The sequence below is a fragment of the Myxocyprinus asiaticus genome, chromosome 33 (genome assembly GCF_019703515.2).
Source record: "Myxocyprinus asiaticus isolate MX2 ecotype Aquarium Trade chromosome 33, UBuf_Myxa_2, whole genome shotgun sequence".
Taxonomy (NCBI): Eukaryota; Metazoa; Chordata; class Actinopteri; order Cypriniformes; family Catostomidae; genus Myxocyprinus; species Myxocyprinus asiaticus.
In genome coordinates, this window is record NC_059376.1 from 29,515,118 (window position 1) to 29,527,258 (window position 12,141).

Genomic DNA, 12,141 nt, shown 5'->3' on the forward strand with positions numbered 1-12,141 from the left:
TATAGCACTGATGCAAGGGGTTCTGCATTTATGTGTATAGATTTGTACTCAGTCTTCAGAGTAATTATAGCTGGTGGCTTCTATCAGGTATGGATTATTTTATGCTGCTTAATATGCTTTTTGGAACTTCAAAGTTCTGGCCACCATTCACTTGCATTAAGTGGACCAACCGAGCTGAGATATTTTTCTAAAAATCTGTGTTCTGCAGAAGAAAGAAAGTCATACACATCAGGGATGGCATTAGGGTGAATACATAATTTTAATTTTTGGGTAAACTAACCCTTTAAGCGCTTTATGCTTTTATGTGTATATTCTTTATATTGTGTATTATGTGTATACTGTGTTTATTTGTACATTGTTTATTCTGTGCATTATGTATATTACATTCTCCTGTGTGACTAAACTGTAATTAAAATGCTCAAAAACACCAGCGGTGACATAAATATAATTTCAATACTCTCATATTTGTATGGCAATAACTAAAATAACATTTTCTGTGATTTTATGCTGAGTCTAATCAAACTGTGATGGCCATTACTGTCCACATGGGGGGCCAGACGGGGGAGAAGGAGAGGGTTCGCTCTGTCTTTGTTTGTTCTCATAAAGCTTCCTATTTACTATCATAACTTTTGAGATAAGCTATGGCAAACAGAGGGCCAGTGTCCCGTGACGTAGGATTTTAGACAGCAGTTCCTAAATGAAAAGTCCTCCATTGATGGTGTGATTTAGTCCACAACTACACCTAATTAATCTTGGACAACACTGTCCAGGTTTAATAGCTCCCTGTATGACTTTGTCCAAAACTTAATGTTCTTCAACTCTGATCCAATTTACACTATATGATTCAACCAAAGCTCTAAATAATTGAACAGTCCAGATGTTAGGCTTTTGGAATATTTCCTCATGTGTGATTATGTATTGTGGAGCTTTGTGCAAAACCAATGTTAAATGTTGCAGAAGCTGCTCTCTACTTTCAGGAACCAATGTTGTTTACCAGTGCTGGATGTTTGAACAAACACACACACTCACACACAATGATTACTTAAACAAAACAAACTGTTTACCACAGGACTCTGCATTCTTAGCAGCTTTCTGGTACACATTTGAGGTTGAGAGTTAAGTCCTGTGAACTGTCCTGAGAAATTTGTTTTACAAGTTCGCAAAGAATCCAGTTGGTATGTGGAAACTTAATCTTATCAAAAACACAACTAATAGATCCATTACACAACACCAACACATCAAGAAGAATCTGTGTGTAGTGCCTTCAACACTGAGTATCAACAATGCCAAGCCGAAAACCCTTAGGGCATGGACACATTTTTATTGACCTTTCAGACCTATCTATAATATATCGAGATAATTATTTACCACAGCACATATATGAGCTTATAAGATATGTTGCAAAGATAAGAAAGGGGTTTAATGTGTATGCAAGGATTCATAGATGGGGAGGTTGGGGTGGAGACCAAAACCACATTAAGGGTTTAGAGAAAGTTTCTCTCAAAAGTGAGATAGGGACAGTAAATCTGTTTTTATATTTATTCTTGTAATTATATAATCTCTGCATTGTTTTTTTTTGTTTATTTCAAAATCACAATATACAGTAGCTGTTATCCCCCCACTTGTGTCAGTTAATTTGCACATAAAGTAGATTCTTCATATATCAAAACTACAGGTGCATCTCAATAAATTAGAATGTCGTGGAAAAGTTCATTTATTTCAGTAATTCAACTCAAATTGTGAAACTCGTGTATTAAATAAATTCAATGCACACAGACTGAAGTAGTTTAAGTCTTTGGTTCTTTTAATTGTGATGATTTTGGCTCACATTTAACAAAAACCCACCAATTCACTATCTCAAAAAATTAGAATACATCATAAGACCAATAAAAAAAACATTTTTAGTGAATTGTTGGCCTTCTGGAAAGTATGTTCATTTACTGTATATGTATTCAATACTTGGTAGGGGCTCCTTTTGCTTTAATTACTGCCTCAATTCGGCGTGGCATGGAGGTGATCAGTTTGTGGCACTGCTGAGGTGGTATGGAAGCCCAGGTTTCTTTGACAGTGGCCTTCAGCTCATCTGCATTTTTTGGTCTCTTGTTTCTCATTTTCCTCTTGACAATACCCCATAGATTCTCTATGGGGTTCAGGTCTGGTGAGTTTGCTGGCCAGTCAAGCACACCAACACCATGGTCATTTAACCAACTTTTGGTGCTTTTGGCAGTGTGGGCAGGTGCCAAATCCTGCTGGAAAATGAAATCAGCATCTTTAAAAAGCTGGTCAGCAGAAGGAAGCATGAAGTGCTCCAAAATGTCTTGGTAAACGGGTGCAGTGACTTTGCTTTTCAAAAAACACAATGGACCAACACCAGCAGATGACATTGCACCCCAGATCATCACAGACTGTGGAAACTTAAAACTGGACTTCAAGCAACTTGGGCTATGAGCTTCTCCACCCTTCCTCCAGGCTCTAGGACCTTGGTTTCCAAATGAAATACAAAACTTGCTCTCATCTGAAAAGAGGACTTTGGAACACTGGGCAACAGTCCAGTTCTTCTTCTCCTTAGCCCAGATAAGACGCCTCTGACGTTGTCTGTGGTTCAGGAGTGGCTTAACAAGAGGAATACGACAACTGTAGCCAAATTCCTTGACATGTCTGTGTGTGGTGGCTCTTGATGCCTTGACCCCAGCCTCAGTCCATTCCTTGTGAAGTTCACCCAAATTCTTGAATCGATTTTGCTTGACAATCATAAGGCTGCGGTTCTCTCGGTTGGTTGCGCATCTTTTTCTTCCACACTTTTTCCTTCCACTCAACTTTCTGTTAACATGCTTGGATACAGCACTCTGTGAACAGCCAGCTTCTTTGGCAATGAATGTTTGTGGCTTACCCTCCTTGTGAAGGGTGTCAATGATTGTCTTCTGGACAACTGTCAGATCAGCAGTCTTCCCCATGATTGTGTAGCCTAGTGAACCAAACTGAGAGACCATTTTGAAGGCTCAGGAAACCTTTGCAGGTGTTTTGAGTTGATTAGCTGATTGGCATGTCACCATATTCTAATTTTTTGAGATAGTGAATTGGTGGGTTTTTGTTAAATGCGAGCCAAAATCATCACAATTAAAAGAACCAAAGACTTAAACTACTTCAGTCTGTGTGCATTGAATTTATTTAATACACGAGTTTCACAATTTGAGTTGAATTACTGAAATAAATGAACTTTTCCACGACATTCTAATTTATTGAGATGCACCTGTATATATATATATATATATATATATATATATATATATATATATATATATATATATATATATATATATATACTGTACCGGTAGTATATATATATATATATACACTACTGGTCAAAAGTTTTGAAACACTTGACTGAAATGTTTTTCATGATCTTAAAAATCTTTTGATCTGAAGGCGAATGCTTAAATGTTTTAAATTAGTTTTGTAGACAAAAATATAATTGTGCCACCATATTAATTTATTTCATTATAAAACTAAAATTTAATTAAAAAAAAAAAGTTTTTGAAATTGATGAATTGGGCCAAATAATAAAGAAAAGCAGCCAATAAGTGCCCAGCATAGATGGGAACTCCTTCAATACTGTTTAAAAAGCATCCCAGGGTGATACCTCAAGAAGTTGGTTGAGAAAATGTCAAGAGTACATGTCAGCAAATTCTAGGCAAAGGGTGAGTACTTTGAAGATGCTAAAATATAACACAGTTTTGATTTATTTTGGATTTTGTTTAGTCACAACATAATTCCCATAGTTCCATTTATGTTATTCCATAGTTTTGATGACTTTACTATTATTTTAAAATGTGATAAAAAAATTATAATAAAGAATGAGTAAGTGTTTCAAAACTTTTGACCGGTAGTGTATAAATACTACTGTTCAAAAGTTTGGGGTCACTTGCCTGAAATGTTCCTCATGATCTTAAAAACCTTTTGATTTGAAGGTGTATGCTTAAATGTTTGAAATTAGTTTTGTAGACAAAAACATAATTGTGCCACCATATAAATTTATTTAATTATAAAACTAACATTTTATATAAAATAAAAAATTTTTTTTTTAAATGGATGACTTGGACCGAATAATTAAGAAAAGCAGCCACTAAGTGCCCAGCATATAGATGGGAACTCCTTCAATACTGTTTTAAAAGCATCCCAGGGTGATACCTCAAGAAGTTGGTTGAGAAAATGTCAAGAGTACATGTCTGCGGAATCTAGGCAAAATGTGGCCACTTTGAAGATGCTAAAATATAACACAGTTTTGATTTATTTTGGATTTTTTTAGTCACAACATAATTCCCATATTTCCATTTCAGTTATTCCATAGTTTGACTTTCCTATTATTCTAAAATGTGAAAAAAAAAAAAAAAAATAAAGAATATGTAAGTGACCCTAAACTTTTGAACAGTAGTGTGTATATATATATATATATATATATATAGTACTGGGCAAAAGTTTTAGGCACTTAAGATGTTTCACAAAAACATTTGTCTTAAGATGATTATTTATATCTTCAGCTTAAAAAATTTGAATAAAAGAACAGGGCACTCTGCAAGAGATGGCATTGCCCCCACAGAGCCCCCCACTGAACAAGTCAGTCTGGGATTTCATGAAGAGACAGGAGCAATTGAGACAGCCTAAATAAACAGAAGAACTGTGGTAAATTCTCCAAGAAGCTTGGTACACCCTATCTGCCAACAACCAAGAAAAACCTATGTCCAGGTGTACCTATGATAATTGGGGTTGTTTTAAAGGCAAAGGTGGTCACACCGAAAATAGATTTAGCTTTTTTATGTTTACTGGACTTTTTATGATGTTAATTGATAAATGAAAACTATTTATGGCATTATTTTTGAAGACATCCTCACTATGCAAAATTTTTCACAAGTGCCTAAAACTTTTGCACAGTACTCTATATAGTTTTGATATATGAAGAATCTACTGTATGTGCAAATGTATAATCAATATATTAATGTAGTTTATGTACATATATGTAGTTTGGTAACACTTTACTTCCAAGTTCACTTTGTTAAGGGTTTATAATTACATTATTTATTGACTAATAATGTTTTTATAAATGCATTACAAATCATTTATATGAGATTATCCATTAAGACTTGACAGTAAACGCAAACTTTTATGATTGGCTCTCTGCTCTTGACTGACCTGCTCTCTTTAGCATCCCACTGCTCACCGCTACTAGGCGGGGCAACGGAAGAGATAAGGTAAAACAGGCTTCAATGTGTTGTTGTGGAGGTGGTCAGATGCAAATGTCTACCACAGTGGACATCACAATGTGGAGGAAGTAGAGAACAAGTTGTTTTGGCAGCTTGGTTTTAAAAAATTGCAGTTAGGAGGAAGTTTTAAGTTCTGAAACTTAGAGTAAGTTTTTATAGCACAATGACCTCTTGTATGTCAAAAGATCAAGGAAAATGTGATTCCTCATGTCATGACCCCTTTAATGTAAAGTAGACACATATGAAAAATTAATTAACGAGGTGTTAACATTAGAAACAATTTCTGTATGGTTTAATGATCATCATTCTTTATTAAATGACATATGCTGTGAATGAGCATGAAAAACTTTTTTATTTTTATTTATTTACATTTCAAAAGACTTCAGGTAACTAGGACTCGGTAAGCACCATTCTTCTGACATCAATGTGAAAAGGAAGTGACAACATAAGTGAGTGAAGACATTACAGTAATGAATATAAACACAAAGCAGCAAGGAGAAATATGACATAACCCCTTTTTTTAATCTTTAATAGTTTATTTTTGCTGCAATGTGATATAACTCATCAATTAGGGCATTTAAAGTTTTTGATTAATATGAGTATGATTAAGTGTATTTATTAAGCATTTGTAACATTTAGCCTAAGTTAAAATGCTTTCTATTTGTCAAGTATTGCATTAAAGTCGTCCTTTTATTCATGTTGTACTAATTGCATATCAATGATTTATAATGCATTTGTAAATGACTTTTTGGTGATTAATGAACCACTTTAGGAACCATTAACGAAGGAAACATTACTGTTAAGTGTTACCTGTAATTATAATCTGGAAAGTGAATAACTCAAATAAAGAGTTTCATTAAACTGTATACAGCAAGTATACTGTAAACATCATTGGTTACACTTTACAATAAAATTTTATTCCTTGACTTATTGCATTACCATGAATGAACAATGAACTTTAGCTAAAATGAGCAAGTGTTAACGTATTCAACTTTAAATGTAAAAACTGTATTTAGGATATATAGAAAATAACATTAACCAAGATGAATAAGTGCTGTAAAACTTTGTTCATAATTAGTTCATGGTAACTGATGTAGTCAGCTAATGTTAACGGATACAACCTTATTGTAAAGTATTATCACATCATTTGTTAATAATGAGAGCATAATATCTTACACTGTAAAAAATAATCCTGTAAAAAAACTGTAAACTACTGGCAGCTGTGGTTGCTAGCATTATACTGTAAAAATACGGTGTATTACCGTTCTTGAAATTAACAGCAAGATACTGTTTTTGACAACTACAGTATACAACTGCAATTTAGCAGCATATTGCTGTTAAATTACATACTGTCTACTGTTGTTGAAATTAACAGCTATGTTCCCAACATGCACTGCTGCATGAAGAATTTACTTCGATTTTTTACTATTTGCTGGTTTATTTTGACATTGTTTTTGTTGTAGTCTAAGTTACTTGTATTTTAATGTTCAGTTTTTACTTTTTTACGTAAAAGTATGTTTGTTAATTGTCACCATTGTTGCATATTGTATGCCGAGAGTTGATTTCTGTGTGTGACTTGCAGAGGCACAAAATCCATATATGCAAGTTAAGCAATGCATAGGGGCGCGCCAGCAGCTCACTAAAGGTGGTGCAATCGGCCTCATTGACCCCCCCCCCCCCCAACACTAAATATTCTTATATTATTTTTTTGATCTAATTTCTTTTAGTGTTTTTTCTTTTGTGTGTAATGCATCACTATTACCACATATAGTGCCATTTATAGGGTAGGATCAGATATTCAGTCTGGCCTTAGGTTTTGTCTTTCAAGTAGCACAGTGTTACAACTTGTGGTTTACTGAAACACAAACTGACAGGCTGGCTGGAAGAACTTAATATAATAATAAAGAAGGTCCAAGGTGCCAGCTCAAGAGAACACTAATCACCATAATGGTGACTTCAGACAAAACACAACTACTGATAACAAAACAACAACACTAATTAAAATAAGACTTCTATTAAGTCTGAATAAAAACTTTTGTACATTTTTTTATTAATTTTTATTTTTTTTATTTTTTTTTGTAGCTCCAATGCATTGCCAAAGCATACATACTTATTCAAGCGCAAATGCTTATGGGTATTTCACCAATATAACCCACAATGCAGTGCTATACTGTTATTTTACTGTGTACAGCTTGTTGTTTTTTCATTAAAAAAATACACTGTTCAATCCTGGCAAAATTGTACATTCAATATGTACATTGCTTCAAAGGTTGATTTTTTTTTATTTGACTTCTCATTAGACAGACAAGTGAAGGCCGATGTGAAGGCTGATGTGAGATGATAAAGAACAGAGGTGTTGGTCAGAAACATCATGAACACTAACCATGTGCCACAAACTAAAATTTTCATTGGGGGTTAAAATATACGTTTCAAAATGTTCATTTTCCCTTAATGTCTTGCATAGAACAGCTATTTACCATAAAACTAGTCACTTCACAGTGAGCCTGCTCTTGATCTCCCAGAATGCAACATTTTTAACAGCAAACTACTGTATTTAAGAATCACAGTAGATTGCTGTAGGAATTTGGCCATACATTTACAGTAATTAGTTTACAGTGTATAAATGCATTTATAGTCAGAATGCTTTTTGAATTAGTCAACAGGCTATCTTCAGTTATTTTCTTTAATAGGCACAACATATATATATATATATATATATATATATTTATATATATGGTCTGCATATTAAAACACAACCAAAAACACACACACATGCACCCTAAACCATGCCCTGCTGTTGACCATGCATCTCTTGGTGGAGAATGTGTTTCATTCCTTCCACCATACACCGCCATGTGTATGGTGATGACATTATAGTATATACATACACTACGGTCAAAAGTTTTGAAACACTTACTCATTCTTTACTATAATTTGTATTTATTTATTTATTTTTATTTATTTATTTATTTTTTTCCCCCACATTTTAGAATAATAATAAAGTCATCAAAACTATGGAATAACATAAATGGAACTATGGGAATTATGTTGTGACTAAACAAAATCCAAAATAAATCAAAACTGTGTTATATTTTAGCATCTTCAAAGTAGTCACCCTTTGCCTAGAATTTGCTGACATGTACTCTTGACATTTTCTCAACCAACTTCTTGAGGTATCACCCTGGGACTCTTTTTAAACAGTATTGAAGGAGTTCCCATCTATGTTGGGCACTTATTGGTTGCTTTTCTTTATTATTTGGCCCAATTCATCAATTTCAAAAACTTTTTTTTTTATTTTATTAAATTTTAGTTTTATAATGAAATAAATAAATATGGTGGCACAATTATATTTTTGTGTACAAAACTAATTTCAAACATTTAAGCATACGCCTTCAGATCAAAAGATTTTTAAAATCGTGAGAAACATTTCAGTCAAGTGTTTCAAAACTTTTGACCAGTAGTGTATATATACAGTATATGTATATATAATGTCATTACCGTACATATGGCGGTTCTGGTCAGTACATAGAGATCAGAGAATGTTGGAAGAGGCAGAAAAGAGGAAGATGGAGGGGAGAAAGGAGGTTTAACATGGAGCAGGTAGACAAAGCCAGCATTCATGGACACATAAAGGAATGAAAAACATTCTCCACCAAGAGACGCATGGTCATCAGTAGGGCATGGTTTAGGGTGCGCGTGTGTTTGGATGTGTGTGTGTCAACACCAAGGGATATAATACAAGAGGAAGTGGTGTTTGGTCTGATGATAAGTAGGTGTAATTTTACTCCAGCCTATGGTTAAAAGGTGTCCTCCACCCAATATCCAGAGGAGCTGGTGGATGAGGAGCGAGGAAGGCAAATCGCATAGGTAAAGACAAAAATTATTAATGCGCATATGCGTGTGTGTGAGACTGGTCTCCTAAGACAACAGCACAATGGCCCACACAGGCTCACAGGAATGTGTTCAATCAGAGTTCACAGTTTGTCAGTGCAGTCCTCAGAAAAGAACGCAATTCTCATATATTTATGCTCTTCCACAAACTGACCAAACTGAGGCTGTAAATAACCCCCCAGTATAACTGAAAGGATAATGTCTGCATTGACATTTGGCTGTGGGAATGTGAAGCGTTGTCTCTAGACTCTTGGGTTTGTAAAGTGCTGATTCTGTGTATCCATTTATAAAGGTGAGTTAGTGTGGTCTGCCCCCTACAGGCAAAATGAGATACTGAGAAGGCTCCTGTTTGGACTATTGGAAAGGGGAGCAACTTCTTGCACTACACTAAAATTGCACCCTGCCAGGCAGCCTCATATAGCCCCTCGTATGAGATAATCCTGTCAGTTTAATCAGATCATGTGGATGTAATGAGCAATTAACCTTCTATAAATATATTTAATTTATATGTATAAAATGTATAACATTTAAATGTGAAAACTCAGAGTGCAAACATTGGATTTTTGTACATTGAATTGAAATGACACACCTGTCCATCAGAGTTTGGGCTTAAACTATGTAGTTACACCAAAGTCCACCAGGGAGAGCCCCAGAACAGCAAGTCTAGTCAGTCAAGTCAGGTTCTCAGTCTATTTTATCCGTTTTGTGTGATATAAGTGTGTGGAAAATAATCTCTGATCTGACAGATATGAGTGCATATATATATGAGCTAAAAAAAATAAAATAAAAACTGTTTTGAGTCTAATATAAAAACACAAAATTGCAAGTATATTTATTATATAGGGGAACACCTGACTCGTCTGACCAGAGCAAAAGACACTTGGATCACTTGGATCTCAAGCCTGTGACCCAAGACCAAGGCAGAATGTGAGTCATGATGACCCAAGTCTCTGAAATGACTTCCCAGAAGGTATAGAATGTCAGTAGTATGATCAGTATGGCCATCGTCAGAGGGGGACAACTGCAAATATTTTCTTAGACACTGTCACACTGGGATGAGGGGGTCCACAAAGTTCCATTAGGATATAGCCTACATATTAAGCCTAGAGGAGGGGCATAAAATTTTGGCTCACCCATATAATTTTGTCCCTTGCCATGTGAATTCAAGCAGCCCTGAGTATGATAATAAATCAAAGTTAAACCAAACCCAAGGCTTCAGTTTAACTCTTTTAAGTCATAGACAAATCATAATTTAGAATGGCAAATCAAAAGTCCTTAAAATATTATTCAAGATTTTCTTAAAATCTTTACGCGTTAGTATTCATAATAGTGGTCCAATGGAACACAAACATAAAAACACATATTTAAGAAATATAACTTATGATAATAAGTATTTTATGACATATAATGCTTTGAACAGAAGTGTCAACATTAATAATGATAACACTGTGTAACAATTTTTTTTCTTTTTTCCTGGGTAGTAAGTGTTATTTCCTAATTGCTTATGCCTCAAAAGTATAGAAAATGGCTATTATTTCCCACAAACTTTGCTTTTGTGACCAGGACAGTGATATTTTGAAATTTACCTATTTTCAATGAGAAAACGGGTGAATTTGTGTCTTTTCGTTCACATAAAGTCAGAAAAACAACAACATATGAATCCAAATTAACATGTATTTATACTAAAGTAATACAAAAATGACTACAAAAGATTTAGAAGTGAGTAGTTTTTCGAGATTTACGATTATACTGTAAATCACTTTCACGAATCAACCCCCAAATGTAGTCTCCTATCATGTTTTCGTTATACTGTCCTTGGTAGCGGCGTTCAAAGTCCAGTATATCCTGATGGAAGCAGTCGCCTTGCTCCTTTGAGTTCTCCTTGAATTTATCAAGATGAGCATCAAGGATATGGACTTTGAGGGATTTCAGATGTGGAGCTGTGGAGAGAAACCCATACTACCTCAACCAAAAAGACCTCAACGACTTGATTGGATATCTTGGTCTCACCAAGTCCAGTGCCGAGCTTTTGACATCTAGGCTCAAGCAGTGGAACTTGTTGGATTAAAGTGTGCAAGTTGCATATCCGAGGAAGCGTCACCAACCTTTTTCCAGCTTCTTCACTCGTCAAGATGGGCTCTGCTTCTGCCACAATGTGACCAGTCTGTTCGAGGCAATCGGAATCGCCTGTAACCAGAATGAGTGGCGCCTCTTCATTGACAGCTCAACCAGGAGCCTCAAAGCCGTGCTGCTCCATAATGGTAACAAGTACCCGTCTCATCCCCTGGCTCACTCTGTGCACCTCAAAGAGGATTACAACAGCATCAAGACCTTGCTGGATGCCTTGAAGTATGATGAGTACAGCTGGGAAATCATAGGAGACTTCAAAATGGTGGCGTTCCTGATGGGTCTCCAAGGCGGTTTTACCAAGTTTCCCTGCTATCTTTGCCTTTGGGAGAGCAGGGACACCAAGGCGCACTACCACAGGCGGGACTGGCCACAGCAGACCGAGTTCTCTGTAGGGAGGAACAACGTCAAGTGGGAGCCACTGGTGGACCTCCAGAAGTTGCTGATGCCACCACTGCACACCAAATTGGGCCTTATGAAACAATTTGTCAGAGCTCTAGACAAGGAGTCGGCAGCCTTCAAGTACCTTCAAGACTTCTTCCCTAAGCTGTCTGAGACAAAGTTCAAAGCCGGTGTCTTCGTCAGACCACAGATAAAGAAGATCCTGGAGTGCAATGAACTCCCCAAGAAGCTCACTAGTAAGGAGAAAGCGGCTTGGAACAGCTTTATCGCAGTGGTTCGGGGCTTCCTGGGCAATCACAAGGACGAAAACTATGTGGAGCCGGTTGAGACTCTGGTGAAGAACTGCGGCACAATAGGCTGTAGGATGTCCCTCCAAGTCCATATCCTTGATGCTCATCTTGATAAATTCAAGGAGAACTCGAAGGAGCAAGGCGAGCGCTTCCATCAGGATATACTGGACTTT